We start from the raw sequence: 17,704 nt of genomic DNA, 5'->3' as shown, positions 1-17,704 counted from the left end.
CGATTTTGAGTTATCGTTCACGGACTGCGTACATACCTGAAAAACAGCTTACGCGTTTTGTTTTTGATTTTTCTGCTAATTGGAAACGATTTTGCAGAAACTACCCGCGAGAAAGACCGGAATCGATGTGGTCTACAAATTTGTAGAAGGAAGTGTTTTCAAATTCTGCAGCGATTTTGAGTTATCGTTCGTGGACTGCGTACATACCTGAAAAGCAACTTCCGCTTTTTGTTTTTGATTTTTTTGCTAATTGAAAAAGATTTTGCAGAAACTATCTATGTAGCAGACCAGAATGGATGTGGTCTACAACTTTGCAGAAGGAAGTTTTTTCAAATTCTGCACCGATTTTGAGTTATCGTTCGCGGACTGCGTACATACCTAAAAAGCAACTTCCGTTTTTTGTTTTTTATTTTTCTGCTAATTGGAAACGATTTTGCAGAAACTACCCTACGAAGAGACCGGAATGGATGTGGTCTACAACTTTGCAAAAGGAAGTGTTTTTAAATTCTGCACCGATTTTGAGTTATCGTTCGCGGACTGCGTACATACATAAAAAGCAATTTCCGTTTTTTGTTTTTTATTTTTCTGCTTATTGAAAATGATTTTGCAGAAACTACCCGTGTGAGAGACCGGAATCGATGTGTTCTACAACTTTGCAGAAGAAACTACCCGCTATGGCAGACCGGAATCGATGTGGTCTATAACTTTGCAGAAGGAAGTTTCTCTAAATTCTGCACCGATTTTGGGTTATCGTCTCGGATTGCGAATATGTTTGAAAATCAAAATTTTACTTTTTGCTTTTGATTTTTCTCATAATTGAAAACTTCTCAATTATATTTTTCTTCATCAATCATATATTTGTTACTGACGTAACTTTGCTGCAAAAGCCAGTTACACATCGTTCCGACTCAGTCGAGCCGTTGATGATCGTCCAAGTTCTATCGAGCTACTGTTGGTACATGATCTTTTGTTATATGATATACTCGTTCATTGATTCTCGTATAATTATTCTTTTAGAGATATAGTTTACGTCGTTTTATTGATAATTTCTCATTGATACCATAGTGATTTTGATGGTACCATGATGATGTTTTGTTAATACTTTGGTCATGGTGATTTTTGTTGATACCATGATGATATGTCATTGATACCATGGTTATTCTCGGTGGTGCCATGATGATATTTCATTGATACCATGGTTATTCTCGGTGATGCCATGATGATGTTTCGTTGATACCATGGTTATTCTCGGTGATACCATGATGTTGGTTCGTTGATACCATGGTTATTCTCGGTGATGCCATGATGATGTTTCGTTGATACCATGGTTATTCTCGGTGATGCCATAATGTTGTTTCGTTGATACAATGATTATTCTCGGTGATATCATGATGCTTTTCATTGATACCATGGTCATTTATTCATTTTTATTGATATAATGATGATATTTTGTTAATACTTTGATGGTATTCATTGATCACTACATTAATAAATGTTGTTTTATGTAGTATATACACATATCATTTGTATCACGTAATCACACATTTTGTACTTTTACGTTTATACTTTATGTACCATATGTTGTCGTGCGTATATATGTCGTCAAAAGAGTGGCGTCGCGAACCATCTCTTATGGCATTGTGAACGTAATTATTTCATTAACGATGCTAATAATTTTCATGACATGTTCTTTTTGGAGTCTATGATCTATGTAGGATTGATCAAAGAATTGATTTTATGAAGACAAACTTGGTGACAATAAAAGATTTATGAAGATATGTTTGGTGATGCCATATTGATGACAACATGAAAGCATGTTTGGTGATGCGATATTGATGACAAGCTACACAGCAGATTCACGGAGACACTTTTGATTACAAGCTAATCGATAGCTTTTATACCTCTTTATTGAACCTTTGTATTCATTATTGTATTTGATAGGATAGGAGTAATGTAACTCCTCATAAAACATTCATTGTAAAAGGAGTGATGTAGCTCCTCGTAAACATTTGTATATTTAATGATTTTTATAATATAACGGTGGGTGTATATAGAGCTGTGGGTTTTTCCCTTGATCCCCCAAGGGTTTTTTCATCCACAGTTAGGGACCCTTATTTGAGCGGGGGTGTTGAGCTTATATGTGAAGCTACTCAATATATGGCTTCTCTATATATGGCACCTAGGTCCCCTCTATATATACATCATCTCATGTGTGTATTCTACACACTTTGGTGTTCTACTTCTGTGCTCTCTCCTTCTCTCTCAAAAAAAGATGTGCTGGCGATAGCAATAGGGTAAAGAGAGAGAGAGAGAGAGAGAGAGAGAGAGAGAGAGAGAGAGAGAGAGAATGAATGAAATGAAATAAAATGTTAATACAGCTGGCCTCTTCAAAAGGTCCTTTTTTTAATATTGATGGATCTAATCCAATGCCTTGGTATAAAAAAAACTGACATAAAGTGAGACTAAAATCATCGTCATCAATGCCCGAGGACACCGGCATCGGGTCAATGTCCGCCAATGCAAATAGTCGTACTGAACGTCTCCCATATATGTCGTTCTAGAATTGTCATGATCCTCTATGGAGCCTCCATTGATGTTGTGGTCTCCCTCGTAGACATAGGCATCGAGCTCTCTAAGCTCAATGGCTCAATCAACTAATATACCTCTGGTATAAGTTGGCTCTGAAGTGCTCTAAAGGAATCAGTGATCTCCCTCTATTCAAGATATAAACTACCACTCAATTCAGGTGTGAACGTGGGCCTTCTCCTACGAATGGGTGCATTCACCTCTTCGAGCTGTGATCTTACACTTTGGGGCTTGTCAGAGTTGGGTAACTATGGTACACAATTGTGATCTTGGATACAACCCACACATGAGCTAGGCACGAAGATGGCTTTCTATATAGCGCGTCTTCTCCAGCTTGCGAAGGACGACGTTGTGACAAGACACCAGCTTCGATACAACGGAGTACCAACAGAGGCCAGGACACGTCCCGTTAACTATAAGATATGAGGCCGCTTCCATTGCCTGTTCAGAGAGGGATTTGGACCACTCTCTAGAGTCATGGGGAATGAGGACCAGAGATAATAATCGATGCCTGGGATTTTCTTTTGCTCGAGCTGCGCACACACAGAAAGAGCCTAACAAGAGGAGAAGCTAGTGAGTGTCAAGGCGGATCACAGACTTCTTTAGAGCGGGCACTAAACCATCGGAGCAGCTACTACCACAGCAGATCCCACATTTTCCTCACACCAGAGGCACATTGATCAACCAAGCGACAGAGCTAGGATTAAGATCCAGACGCCCACGACTGGCAGAGGACTACACAGCATCGAGGGAGGCCGCATCAAAGAATCAAGATCACTATGGCTCGACATGCCTTGCATCTAAATTTTGACTGCAACGATTAGAAAAGCGCGACAGAGCCACATGCCTTCTAGATGCCTGTGCGTAGGTGATTGCAGCTGGAGAGAGGCCCTCACTTTGCATCTGGATTTTGACTTCCAGGCCATAGCAGCTAATTAATCTCCTAATAAGTTGCTTAAGCGTAGGGTAAATGCACACTATTTTGGAGCACAAAAGAAAAGCATAGAAAGAGAAGGGTAATCTGTAGACCCACATCCAACAATGCTTGTTACTTCCTTTAGTACTAGCTAGAAAAAAGTCACAGCCTCTTGTAGCAATTACTCCTGTGAATATGTGTGTGGAAATTATAACGTGCTGTGATGATGGCTTTGGTTGAAAGGAGGAGCGTCAAAAAGATGTTACTCGCTTTATAGCCTTCTCTCTCTCTCTCTCTCTCTCTCTCTCTCTCTCTCTCTCTCTCTCTCTCTCTCTCAAACAGTGGCCAGAGACAAACCTGCAAACAAAGCTCCGAGCTAACAAAGTAATGAAGCTTTTGAATAATGCTTAGATCTTAACTTGAGCGTGACACAAAAAAGAACTAATGGTTTAGTCCCCACATTTTTAAAGAGTAGCCACGTGGGTTAATGAGAGCGCAGTGCTGTGATTTTACCTTGTACGCTAACAAAGTAATGAATCTTTTGAATAATGCTGTAGATCTTAATTTGAGCGTGACACAAAAATGAACTAATGGTTTAGTCCCCACATTTGTAGACGAGGTCTAGATGAGTAGCTTGAAGTTTGCATGTACAATGGAGACTTGAGGTAGATCTACTTGTGCATCACATTGATGGAAAGAACCTCTAAAATATAATGTGGATGTGTGGAATAGCATGTCGAAAAGTGAAAGGATTTTTCAATGAATAAGAGAAACCTCATGAGCCACAATAACATCACAAACAGCTTATTAAGGAGCCACAAACACAACACTAAGGTTGCTAGACCCAATAAAAAGGTGAAGTTGACCACATGCTATCGAAGTGTCTATTTGGTCAATAGAGAGTATCATCACAAGCTAGCAAGATGGAACAAATCATACCCATATGGAGAAACCTCTTTCTCATTGTAGAAAATATTTAGTTAAATTCATCAGCGTCCTTGTGATCGTTTATGTACTCTCTCTTTCACCCTCAGTTTGATATAGAACAGAGCTTGTTACGCTTACCATACTAATGTGTTGAAGCCTATGTACTTCTTGTGATAAAAGAAGGGATAAAGTTTGCAAAGTGTAACTCCAAATATTAGTAAGGATGTCTGGTATCTTGCATTTAGTAAATGAATAAAATGCTTTTGTGAATCCCTAACAAAGGGTTCAAATAACTAGCAATGACATTCGAATAGAAAACATGACAGCTCATGTTTTTGTAATAGAAAAAATCAGCACTTGATAAGATCTTCTAGAGTCATAGCATTAAAATAATACACTATTTTTTTGCATGAATTATTTAAGATATGTACTTGAAAAGGTGCAAATTATCTTGATGTTTTCTTTATGATTAATGGTGGTTTTTTTGTGTGTTTAGATAGTTTAACGTGTCAAATAAGAGTTACCTTGCAGGGACCCTTTTGAAAATGAAACCTAAATCGGTGTTCTAGTAACAATTTGGTGTTATTCAAAGGGTATGAGTATTCAAAGTAAGCCAATAAAAGCTCAATGCTCATGTCATAATAATCAATATCTAATTCTCCTAAATGATTTTCTCATATTAAACTGATCATTTAATGTGGGGAAGGCCAGGGGAGAAAAAGCTAGAATATTGGTTAAGCTAGCAGACCGGCCACAGTAGGGATCCAAAGGGGGGGCCATCTGCAAAAGAGCCATGTGCAACAATGGGCTGAAAAGACCCTAAGGTTCAGCCCATTAAGACTTCCAAAATGCTAAGGTTCCAAAATTCAAAGGTTGTGTCCAAAGGTCAACCCTAGGGAAAATTGGATGCTTTGTGTGTGCCCTAAAAGTCTTTGCACATCCCTACATGGGAGGGGGCGAGCCCTAAAGGTAGGGGATGAGAGAGAAAGCCACACACACACACACACACAGTCTCCCTTTACACAAAGGGAATGAGGGACACATGTCAGCTCCCTAGGCCAGATGCCCACAAGGTGTGCCCAATTTCTATTGGATGACCCTTGAAGTGGACCAATGAGAATTAAGCTAGAGTAAATCTAGTTTAATTAATTTAAAAACATTTAATAAAAGAAACCAATGAGAATTAAGTCTCCTAGAAGACTATTGGGCAGTCTCCCAAGGGGTCCAATGAGCATTCAGAAGCCCCATGGCTTGCCTGATTCCTATTGGCCAGGAGGCAAAGGGGTCCAATGAGAGTTTAGTTTAATTATTTAATTACCTAAAGCTCTCACAAAAGGGGAAAGGGGGACACATGTCAGAAGGCTATCACTTATGCTGCTTAATTGTAATTGGCTTGACTTGGGGAGGGCCAATGAGGCTTCAGCAAGAGCAATTAGCAAGAGGGCTCGCCCAAGAGAGAGAGAGGGGGCTGATTTTTGCAAGGCATTATCACACACACACTCACACAAGCTCATGTGTGAAGAAAGAGAAGACTATCTCTTCCCAAGCTTTAATGGAGAACTCATCACCTACTCCAAGCTTGTGAGATAGAAGCCTACATCAACACTCTCTTGGCATGTGGATGCAAATCCAACCAAGAGCCAAGCTTCAATGCATGCTCATCTCCTCTACCAAGCTAAGCTATGCTACATATGAGTGATTATGTGAGGAGACGTACATCTTTCTCGTAAGATACTTCTTCTTCCTCTCAATCTACTCTCATACCCTGCTAGCTCTCACCATCTTTGAAGGTGTGTGAGGTCTTGGGTCTGAAACGGGGATAATTCAAGTTGTGTTTGTTAAGTGTTTTGCTTAGTGCATGAACTTTCCATCTTCATTGCACTAGCTAGTCTTGAAGGAACACAAAGAATTGTATTGTACAATGTCTCTCTTGATGGGAGAAACCATAATACAAAGCCTTTTGGAGGGGGGACCGGCTCCATGAAAATCCGGTCCTCAACTGTTATCAATAGCTTAATTTCTCTCTCTTTTGAAATTATTGTCGATGCTATCTAACTAGGTGTTATGCTTTTTGTTGCTCTCTCCACCCAAGCACTCTTGTAATTCTCATTAGGAATCTATTCTAATGAAATGCCCACTATGTTCATGCTAATTTCCGCTACACATAAGTTATTAGGCCATTAAATGTTACAGCTCAACTCTCATTTTTAAAAATGGGACTTGAATAAGTCCCAAAATTCCTAAATTGGTGTTATCAACTAAGCTTGTTGAAAACTTTGAAGAAATCTAGGTTTTAAATATACCTCCACATTGATATTTTGACCTTGTATTCTAGCATAATTTGGAAGATGTAAATATTTTGATTTAATAAATTTATAACTTGATGCTAGTGGCCCAAGCTTGTGAAGAAGTTAATGAGACTTTTGAATAATCAACACAACCTGGACTGTACTTGTAGGGTATCCAACTTACATTTGAATTGGATGTTTTTTTCGTATAGATTGTGATCTAGTTTGTGTTAAGAATTGTATCATTAATATTATTTGGATGAATATAACATAAATTATTCAAAAAATTTACAATAATCTCCATCATTCTGTAATATCTTTTCCTCTCTAAGGACAATGTGTGCAGTTGTGGTACTTGCATATCAATGATAGAGTGTGTGAGATGTAAAATGTTTTGATCCCTTTCCTTTTATAGCTTCGTCTACAACTATGAGACTTTATTTTGTTTTCTTATTTGTATTAGTAACAAATATATCAATTAAGAAACTTATTGATATCGAACGAGTAACCATGATATTTCTCAATAATTAGTTGTTTAACTATGCTTAATGAATTTTTACTAAAATGAAATTAGGGGCAGACAAACTTACTACAATTACTTGATCCATTGTAAGTGATAAATAACTAGATGAAACACCCTTTTCTATATAGGAGTTTATAAACTACCAGATGAGGATGCCAAAGAGCTGGCTACTATATAGGAGGTCATAACTTACTAGATGAACTTACTAGATAAGGACGTCCAAGAATAGGTTTCTATATAGGAGTTTATGACTTACTATATGAACTTACTAGATCAACATGTCCAAGAGCAAGTTACTATATAGGAGTTTGTGATTTGCTAAATGAATTAGAAAATTGCTAGCTTCGTTGCTAGATTAAATGTGAAAACTCCTACTTGTAACTAGGAATTATTGAGCATGTACTTTAACTTGCTATTTAGAAACACGTCCAAAGCTCCTTGTGTGCCCTTTTAAGCATCCGACAAGGATGCGTTACACCACAACCACAGCCTCTGATCAAGGCTGATGATGATGTCGATGGTCATGATGCCACCATCCGAACTCTCTCGGGAAATGCTGCCGAGAACTCCACCCTGGTTCATTTCACCCAGGCTCGACTTGCTGCAGGCCCTGCACACTCAGCCTGCCACCCCTCTATTCGTGAAAAGCATCCGATGGTCCAATCCACCCATGTATATTGGTCTGTTGCTGAAGCTGCCAAGCCAGCCCATCATTCCATCTCTGTTGCAGTTAACGCCTTGGCCTATGCTAACCACTTACTCAGGCACCATGCAGATGCTCTACACCAAGCAAACCATATTGTGGAAGCACACAACCGACTGGCTCCCAGTGCAGCGAAGGCTGCAACCTTTGTCGCCTCTGACGGCCGAAGGGCCAGATCGCAGTTTGAATGTCCAGCTGCCCTGCTTTCAACTAAAAGAGCCGGGCCAACAAAATCTATCTCTAGAGCTTATCCCACTGCTCCAGCTGCTACTCATTCAATGTCCTCTTCAGGTGCAACAACAGCGGCCCCTTCATGCTTGGCTGCTACTTTCTTTGCACAAGCTGCAGCCCAAGCAAATACATTCCTTACACCGCATGAACAATCTCTCCACGAGGGGGCACTCCACTCTTCAAAATTCCTCCAAATTACCTCTACAGGCAAAACCATGGATTCTTTCCCCAGTAGTGATGTCCCAGACCAAGCCACAATTCTTGCTGCAGAAGACGACTCTACTGGCGCGGGTGTTACTATACCTGTAGATGCTGCAACAGTAGCAACCTTCCCTGCTGCTGCTGACAATGGTACAGCCCTCAAATCCCCAACCTTGCTGGAAGTGATCACAAGTGTACCACCACCCTTCAACTTGGATTTGCTTGATTGCTATGAAGCAGTTCCCGTTCACTGCGGAAAACAAACTCAACCATTTGAGCCATCAACTCATTCTGTAGCCCTTACCCAAGTTCCTCTCCATTGGCTACTCTAACTGAACCTTTTCCAAGTGAGCCTTTCCCTCAAACCAATTCTCAGCTCCATGATACAACAAACTTTCCCTTGCCAAGAGTTGTCCCTACTACCCCCTTTGATCCTGGTGGTCATGTCTACAAGACCTCCATTTTACACTCTCAGCTGAAGCCTCAAACACACCATGAAAGGATGCTGAAACCTCACCTTGTCTCCCTTGCGGTTCATTCAGCCAGTCATAAACTCATGCTTTCATTTCGCTTGGGGGGGCGAATGTGCAATGACCAAGCTCGTGAAATCATTCATGCTACGGATCTGAAGAAACCTTTCAAAGCTCGACCAAAGCAGCAATCAAAGTCGGACCTTGATCAAGGTTGAAGACCTCAGAAGTCACACCAAGAATAATTGCATACGCATATTGTATTTTTCCAAACATGTAGATCTATCTCATGATCACATCACAGTATGCACACATACATGCCTCTGTATGGACAATGTGTCTTAGGGGGCGTGTGGGAATAATTAATCCACATCACCATATAGCTGTCATCCTAGTAGGCATAACGGCCCGCATTCCCATGAATCACATGGCCGTGTAACTGCCATACGTACTGTATATAACTGCACCCTTGGTAATCATCAATAGCACATTGCCTTGGCTAACGCCTTGTCTCTAACTCGTGCCTCTGCGTGTTCTCTCTCTCTCTCTCTCTCTCTCTCTCTCTCTCTCTCTCTCTCTCTTCCTTTCTCTCACACGTTGCAGGGCATAGTTAGAGAGAGGGTCGCCTGCAGAAGTCGCGAGGCAGAGCCGAGAGTGGGGTGGCCATGGAAGGGTGAGAGCTGAGTAGGGCTGCCGTGTGCTCATTACCTGCAGAGGTCGCGGACCAGTACAGGGTTGCAAGCCAAGAAGAGGTAGACCTGCTGTGTGTGTCTCCATTAGAGACACCGCAAGTTGCCAAAGAGGAGAGTAGGGCCCGAAATGGTTGCATGGTGGGGGCTGCAAGAAGAGAGAGGAGGAGCGTGATCATGAGGCAAGCTAGGAAGGAGGGTAGCGTTGCAGTTCAGAAATAGAGAGGGAGATCACTTCATCAGGTTGGAGCCAAGAAAGAAGTAGAGAGAGAGAGAGAATAACGATAGTGCATGAGAGGTTTTCTGTGTGTGTTTGCAAGTTAGACAGAGAGAGAGAGAGAGAGGAGTATTATTGCCTACTAGCGTTTGTGTGTAGGGGGAGAGCATTCCAGAGCCCGCGAGGGTAGTAGGAGAGGGAGTAGTATGAGTGTGTGGGTCCTGTGAAGTGAGGGAGACAGAATCAATACCTGTAGCGCAAGTTAGAGAGAGGTGCCAGAGTAGCATAGAAGCTTCGGAGTGGAGAGAGAAAGAAAGAGTCCTCGGTGTACCAGTATGAAAGAAGTAGAGAGAGAGAGAGAGAGAGAGAGAGAGAGAGAGAGAGAGAGAGAGACTGTTGCATTAGTGCTATTAGGATTGATTGCCTGTATGAGAGTTAGTGAGATAGAGAGAAAGAATGAATACCTTGCTGAGCTAGTGAGAGAAAGAGAGGCAGAGAGAGAAATTTGGAAAGTAAATTCAAAATTCTGCTGTGGAGTGACTCACTTTCAAGTGAGAGGAGCCGCTGCTCGAATTCGGATGTAGACAGAAAGCAAAACACCCTAAATCAAAAGTTAAAATTCATTGGTTAGTCTTTTTCTTGATCTCTAAACAAATTCATAAAACTAGAAAGAAGTATTGCTAGTTTCATTATTTGCATTGCTAGCTTCATAATTGAGCACAAATCTGATTGTTTGAAGACTTATCTGTATTGAAATCATACTTGAAAATGAAATGCTGCATATTTTTGCATGGTTAGTGGCATTTGGAAAGGGGAATTGAATCATTGACAAATTTTGGAATTTCAATAGAAATTTACATTTTACGAGATTATTCTGGTGCTTTTCATTGAAAAGTTTGCAAATCTATGAATGATTCTAGTTGCAATGTTCAAAAATTTGAACTCGAGTAAGTGATTGCTTTGTTTTGTGAGTTCTGAAGTGAACTCATATTTTAACCATAAATAGCATATTCGGAGAGCATACATGAGTAATCTTGCATATTAGAGAGTTGGACTACGAAGCATAGTAACGTAAGGAAAATACTAACGCATAATTAGAAAATTGATAAATAGGTTTGAAAGCCGCACATTTATGGCAAATTAGTGCACGTCTAGGTTAGTTAGGGGACCGTTGGGTTACTTGAACGTTATTTAGAAGACTTGGAAGGCGACGTTCAAGATGATTTGATCCTATGATGATCCATCAATTGTAACAACGGATCCCCTATTACTTCTTTATGAGCTCTTTCTGGCCTAGGATAGGGCATGTGTTCTCCACCTATTAGGGGTGCTCCTAACCCATTATTCTTGAATGGTCTAGCAAGTAACCATTCTTCTGCTTGAACCTTTCTTCTTGTTCTCATTCTTGTTCTTGTTTTCAATGTGGTGTTTCAATCCTGGTAGGATTTGATGTTCTTGTTCTACTCTCATCTTGGTATTGCTAATGGAGTGGTGGTATTGGTGGTACTTCTAGATCTCACATGGCTTGGTATCCACCCTCTTTAATGTTCAGATCTAGTGTTGCAAATTGCTCAATCCATGCTTGAAATGATAGTGGTGTGGCTTGCGAGTCTGAGGGTTGGGCAATGGTTGTCTATTTGATTGAGATGCAATCATCAAAGAAGGGATTTGTAGATGCTAGGGGTTTCTATGGGCTTTTTCTTATCTTCAGAAGCTTGTGCCAACACATATGGTGTGATCACTCTCTTGACACCTTCAGGGTGAATTTCCTAGTATTCTCATCCATACTTATTGACAAAAATGATATGACTTCTAGTGTTTGAATCATATGAAAATAGGTACAAGACTTTGTCTTTGCTTAGTTCATTCACATGGGGTTCCATGCAATGGTAGTAAGAGATGACTCTCCCATCATCATGCTTGTAAATCCCAATATTTTCATGAAGTGTAGCCACTCTCATTATTCTCTTTTCATGGATGTAGAAGGCTTCAGGAAGATTAAGTTTAGTAGGCAAGGGAATTCCCTCCTCATTGTGGAAGCTATCACCATCATTATTTACTAGGATTACTGCCAATCCTCTAGCTGGCCATTCTTCAGTACAAATGCAGTGTTGTCCTTGAAGATACGCATACATTAGGGCACTACCAGAGGTTGTGTGCTCTTGTGACGCTGTTAGCGATGGAAATACACTGGGTTTTTATAACCCCCGGCGTCGCTAAAACCGTCGCTAATAGCGTCACTATATGCGTCACTATAGGCGTCGCTATAAGCGTCGCTATATAGAGAAGCTCATAGCGACACTCATAGCGACAGTTATAGCGACGTTTACACAGAATTCTATAGCAACGCTCATAGCGACGCTACAGAGCCATAAATAGCGACGGTTATAGCGACTTTTTTTTTTGTGACAGGGCATTGAATGCCCTGCCACCCATCAACCATATTGTACTTGATTCACTTTTTAAAAAAAGTGCAAGGGTAGATAATAGACCCAAAATAGTCACCCACAAGACGCATTGTTTGCAAAATTGACAAGCGTAAAATTGACAATTGTACACATCATAGGCAAAATGAAATGATTGGAAAATGTAATAATGACAATTGTACAACATCATAGGCATAAAGAATTGATTGGCAAAATGAATTGCAGTGACAAATGTAATAATATACATGGTTCAAAAAGATGTATAAAATCCGTCTCATGATACATAAGCTATGAGAAACCCTAAACTAATGCTATCTAGCTACGGCTAAATTGACGTCGTCTAGTCAGACGTCTCATCGCGTCCAAGCGGCGTATCTGTCGGATTCTGCAAAAAAAGACAATAAGACAGCTTTCAGTAAGTATAAACATATAACGATATTTATAAAACAATACAAAAAATAGAAAAGAGTAAACCCTAATACTAACCATGCCACCGCGAGAACTGAGAATGTCCATCAGGGCGTTTAAGCCCTTCCTGCCTGCGTACTCGCGCTCGTACGGTGTGGGATCACGTCCTGTCATCGACCACTGTCAAAACATACAAAGAATTCATTATGTTAGAATTAAAAAACTCATAAACCCTAAACTATCGAACATAAAGAGCAATGCGAAAACACTTACAAAATCGGCCTCAAATGATGCCCATCCACCGCTCCCCAAGTGGTGCGAGCTCCCTGCCTCTACTCGCGCTCAAGCTGCATCCTTTTGTTGCTTCCACTTGTCGGGATTCTCGCGCGCTGCTTTCTTCGCATTCTTCCAATCTTCTTTGGCCAGCCAATCTGGCCTGTTCCACCCATGCTTGATTGCTTTTTGCACTTCAGAACGCTTGTGTTTGCAGTATTTGCGCATTCGAATCTTCATCAGGTCTTCATTGAAGCGCTGATCCCGTGTTGGAACGGGAAACTCATCATGAAGTATGCTGATGACTCTGTTTTTTAAATCACTTGGTACTTCACTCCATTTGTTTAGTATGTAGTGTCTAAAGAGCCGAGAGCAAAGACCACGCATGTGCGAGATCACCTTCTTGCCGTCATCATCCATGATGATGTCGCCGCTGAAGTCGACGGAGTAAGGCAAGCCCTCTGGCCGGTGACGCGTGAAACTGGGTGTCTCGGCAGGGGTCTCTAGCGGCGTGTCGATGGGGGTACGGACGTCAGGTGTCTCCACCGGCGTCTGGGCCCCGAAGCGAGGAGTGTCAAGTGGGGTGGCCCCTGGCGGAGTAGGTAGAGGTGTGTAGCTGCTAGGAACAGTCAGCCGTGCAAAACCTGGCGTAGATGGCGATGCTGTGGCTGGTGTGGGGGCGGGCAAAGAAGGGGAGGGTAAAGAGCCTCGTCGAACACGAGGCGGTGTGGAGGCATTGGTGGCGGAATCCCCACAACAACCGCCACCGCCACCACTAGAGCGCCGGTGTCTAGACGAGTGTGAAGCTCGTCTCGTCGACGCTGAAGCTTCGGAGCGCGCCGAATGCTCTGAAATAGAGGGAGATGCGGATGGAGTAGGAACGCGCGATGATGCGCCAGAGCGATGACGCTCCACGTATCACTGTCTCTGCTGCGGTGACAAAGAAGAAAGAAACTCCTCATCATCCATACCTGCATTAAACACACGAATATTTAAACTTAATATTGAATGAATAGAGTAGACAATGACGCAAAGACCATTAAATACAATGACGTAATGACGCATATAAATACAATGACGCAATGAATTGAGTGATAGAAGAGGCAAGTCGAAAACTCAGAATTTTCAATCAAAAGATGTGAGCGCCATGGAAGGTACTTAGAGAGCCAGAGCTTTTACAACCCGGAGCAAAATTGTTCAAATACAATATTTGTGGCTTTAAGAGATCTCTCTCTCATCCTCGCATAACTCAGCATAACTTCCTATATCTATATAGAGCTCTCCGTTTAAACACATATCTTCTGTTTCATTTTGTAGCTCCTCTGCATGCACCCCATATAGAGTAGTAGCATCTTGATGCTCGTCTGGCACCACCGCAGCGGCTTCTGATTGATCATCTTCTCTGATCTCCTCCATTGATGCCGTTGTGATTGGCACATGGTAGCCTTCATACGTCCTTGCACTACGAGGGGCTACCTCTATGACGTACCACCAATTTGATGTAGACTTTGTAGGATGAAATATTACCTGCCAGAGCCACATAACTTACATGAGAGCTTTCAAGCACATAACTTGTAAAAGGGGGATGTTAACTATTTACATACTTACTTGTTCACAATGCTCTGGTAGTACGAAAGTGTCTCTTAGGTCAGTCCATTTCTTAGTAGAATCCACCTCAAGAAAACCAGACTCTCCTCTACGCACAGTAGCGTTGCGACCCTCCATGATTATCTTGAACCATTGCACGTCGAACAAGTCGACAAAAAATCCTCTGTAATCGATCCTCAAAATCTCTTGCACCGTGCCGAAGTAAGTGAGTTCCGCCACCACAGGATCTGCATCAGAGGAACGTCGTCGACTAAACTGTTCAATTTTTGCCATGATTCCACAATCTTGAGTAAAACGCTTTTTGTCAATTCGTTCCACCCTAAAATGTCGACCTTTACACCATGCTACTGTGTATGAGTTATACTACAACGAAAAAAGATTATGAGTGGCCGTTCAAACTTTTAGAAATAAATTCACTAGCATGTCGTACATTGCAAACTTACCTTGGTCGCGCAACCCCGAGAGTACTCCCACTCTTCCTCAGTCACTTCGTCACCGCATTGTTGTGCGCTTTTCAATTGGTTGTGCAACCATCTTAAGCTCATGAAGGTTGGTAGGCTCTCCAGAACCGTTGGATAGTGCATCGGTGGTCGTCTTCCCCGTCTCCACTCGATTCGTGCCCTTTGTCGCTCTTGCTTTGCATCCTCATATTGTGAAATCCACTTTTGCATCACTGGATTGTGAAGCATGCAAAATCCGTTGATTTTAGCCTCTAGATCTTCCGTCATCTTCTTCTCAACACCGAGATTGCACATGACAATCCCAGATATGCGCTCATCATCTATGGTTCGCCATAGCGTGTCCCGGGCTTTATCAAATCCGTCTAGCCACTCTCCAATGTACACTACGGACTCTGATACCAACCAACCTTCTGCCATGCTACCCTCCGGACGTGCCTTTTGACGCACATATCCCTTAAGCGATATCATGAAACGTTCTATGAAGAACATCCATCTGGAATGAACTGTGCCAGCTATTTCCACCTCATCAACTATGTGAACAAGAAGATGCACCTGAATGGTTAGCATGGTAGTAGGAAAATGTTTCTCAAACATGCACACAAGCTTCGCAGCATTTAGTTTGGCGAATGGTATGGAGTCTACGTTGATCTCCTTTTGTGAGATCCATTGCACCAGCTTTGCAAGTTTGTAGATTGTGTTACGGATGTCGAGAGACAAACATCCCTCAATGGCAACCGGTAAAATAAACTGTAAAGTATGTGCAACAATGATATTAAAGTCCACTATGAACGTACGTGACACATTTTATGCCAATCGTGTGACTTCAAACCGGTAAGCTTTCCTTCTTTAGTAAAACACGTTCGGAGCGAGTGCATTACGCCAGTGGGGGTCCGCAAAGATCGAATGGTCTCTTTTACTTTGCGTTCTTGGGCTCCTGTGAAAATCCATGGTGCTTTAGGGAGTTTTATCGATCCATCAGACGCTGTTTGCGGCCAATATTGCTCCATACGATCCACATTTCTAAGGTCAACTCTGGCTCCCAAAGTATCTTTCTTACCGGTCAGATGGTCCCATAGTAGATTACCCACATTCTTGAATATGTGCATTGGACCGAGCAAGTGATTGATCATGAGTCGGGGCCAGTATGGTAACTCGTACCATAGAGATAGTCTCTTCATCTCTGGAGGCAATCCGTCATCGCACATCTCCTTCTGCTCTAACCATGCTTGTGCAGACATCCTTGGTGGCTCTCTTCCCAAAAAGCCGTCGCGTAACACATGAATCTCTGCAAGATACGCTTGATGACCTTCGTAGATTTGCTTCTTCAGTGAGGACGCCCTATGTGCATTCAGTCTAGGTCCACATGTGACACATGCTCTGTATCCGCTTGTTTGAAGCCCTGCATGTATACACATGATAATAGATCAACTATGGGAAAAAAAACGATTTACAGTGTCTGAGTGAGGAGTGTCAATAGATCACCTGAGCATTCTGTTAGCCCGGGATAGTCATGCATGGTCCACATTAGAATGCCTCTGATCAAAGCATTCCATCGTCCTATGTGTCGGCTCATATCCACCACCTCTATGCCAATCCACAATTGTTGTAGCTCTTCCAATAGTGGACGAAGATACACATCCATATTCCCCACTTTATATCGCCCTGGCACAATCAAGCTTAGCCATAGGTGCCCCTTGTTCGTAGTCAACCACGGGGGAATGTTGTAGTTGACGATGACAACGGGCCATACACTGTAAGATGTTGATCTTTGACCAAATGGATTTACACCATCCATAGCCAGGCCTAAGCGCAAATTTCGAGCTTCCCTGGCAAAATCGGACCATGTTCCATCTATATGTTTCCAGGCTGCGCAATCTGCAGGAATTCGTAGCACACCATCCGAAGATTTATTCTCCTCATGTCATGATGCTAGGGCGGCCATGGACTTACATTCGAAGAAATGCTTGATGCGAGGAAGCAGAGGAAAATGTCGCAAAACCTTTTGTGGAATTTTTGTCCCGTGGAGATCTACTCGATATCTTTCGGAATCACATTTCGGACACTTCTCCATGTCTATGTATTCCCCTCTGAAAAGAATGCAGTCATTAGGACAAGCGCGGATAGAATTGTAATCCATCCCCAAGTTTCGCAAAATCTTTCTTGCTTCATCTCGAGAATCTGGCATCACATTGTCAGCTGGTAGTATGTGCTCTTTAAGCAATCTACACAACATAAAAATACGATACAGTCGTGTAAAATCTATCAGATCATTATACATTTAGAGTTTTATTAAAGTAAACTAATTGTAATCGATCACCTGAGAAGCGCTGTGACGCTAGTGTCACTCCATCCAAACTTTGCCTGCATGTTCAGAAGAACCAGGAGTGCTTTCAATCTAGACATACGTGCTCCATTATACAATGGCGTATCGGCTTCACTTTTCATATCATCATAGATAAGCCTTTCTGAATCCATGATCGTCTCGATCATTTCATCAATCTCGGGCTCAAACATTGCCTCGTTGGGAATGTGCTCTGCATGATCATCCCCCGAGCTGTCAGAGGCTACATCTTGTGGCCTCACATATGCTGCTTGACCAAAGCGCCTGCGAACACGTCTATTGGGTTGCAAGATTGCTGCTTGTTGGCCAGCGTCAGAGTCCGACGAGTTATAATTGGCAAAAACTCGATCTATAATAGATGGATCGAACTCACCAAATTCGCGAACGTGCTGCAAAGAAACACATCTTGTCCGTCGCACAGCATGCTTGCATTGAT

At 42.0% G+C, this 17,704-nt stretch overlaps 1 pseudogene; it reads left to right on the top strand.

Annotated features, from left to right (window-relative positions):
* Positions 1-8,221: 8,221 nt before the first annotated feature.
* Positions 8,222-9,756, top strand: LOC147436006 (uncharacterized; annotated as a pseudogene).
* The last annotated feature ends 7,948 nt before the right edge of the window (positions 9,757-17,704 follow it).

The sequence above is a fragment of the Adiantum capillus-veneris genome, chromosome 18 (assembly GCF_014529385.1).
Source record: "Adiantum capillus-veneris isolate H3 chromosome 18, ASM1452938v2, whole genome shotgun sequence".
Classification (NCBI taxonomy): Eukaryota; Viridiplantae; Streptophyta; class Polypodiopsida; order Polypodiales; family Pteridaceae; genus Adiantum; species Adiantum capillus-veneris.
The sequence above is the reverse complement of the archived record's forward strand: the minus strand, read 5'-3'. Positions and strand labels throughout refer to the sequence as shown.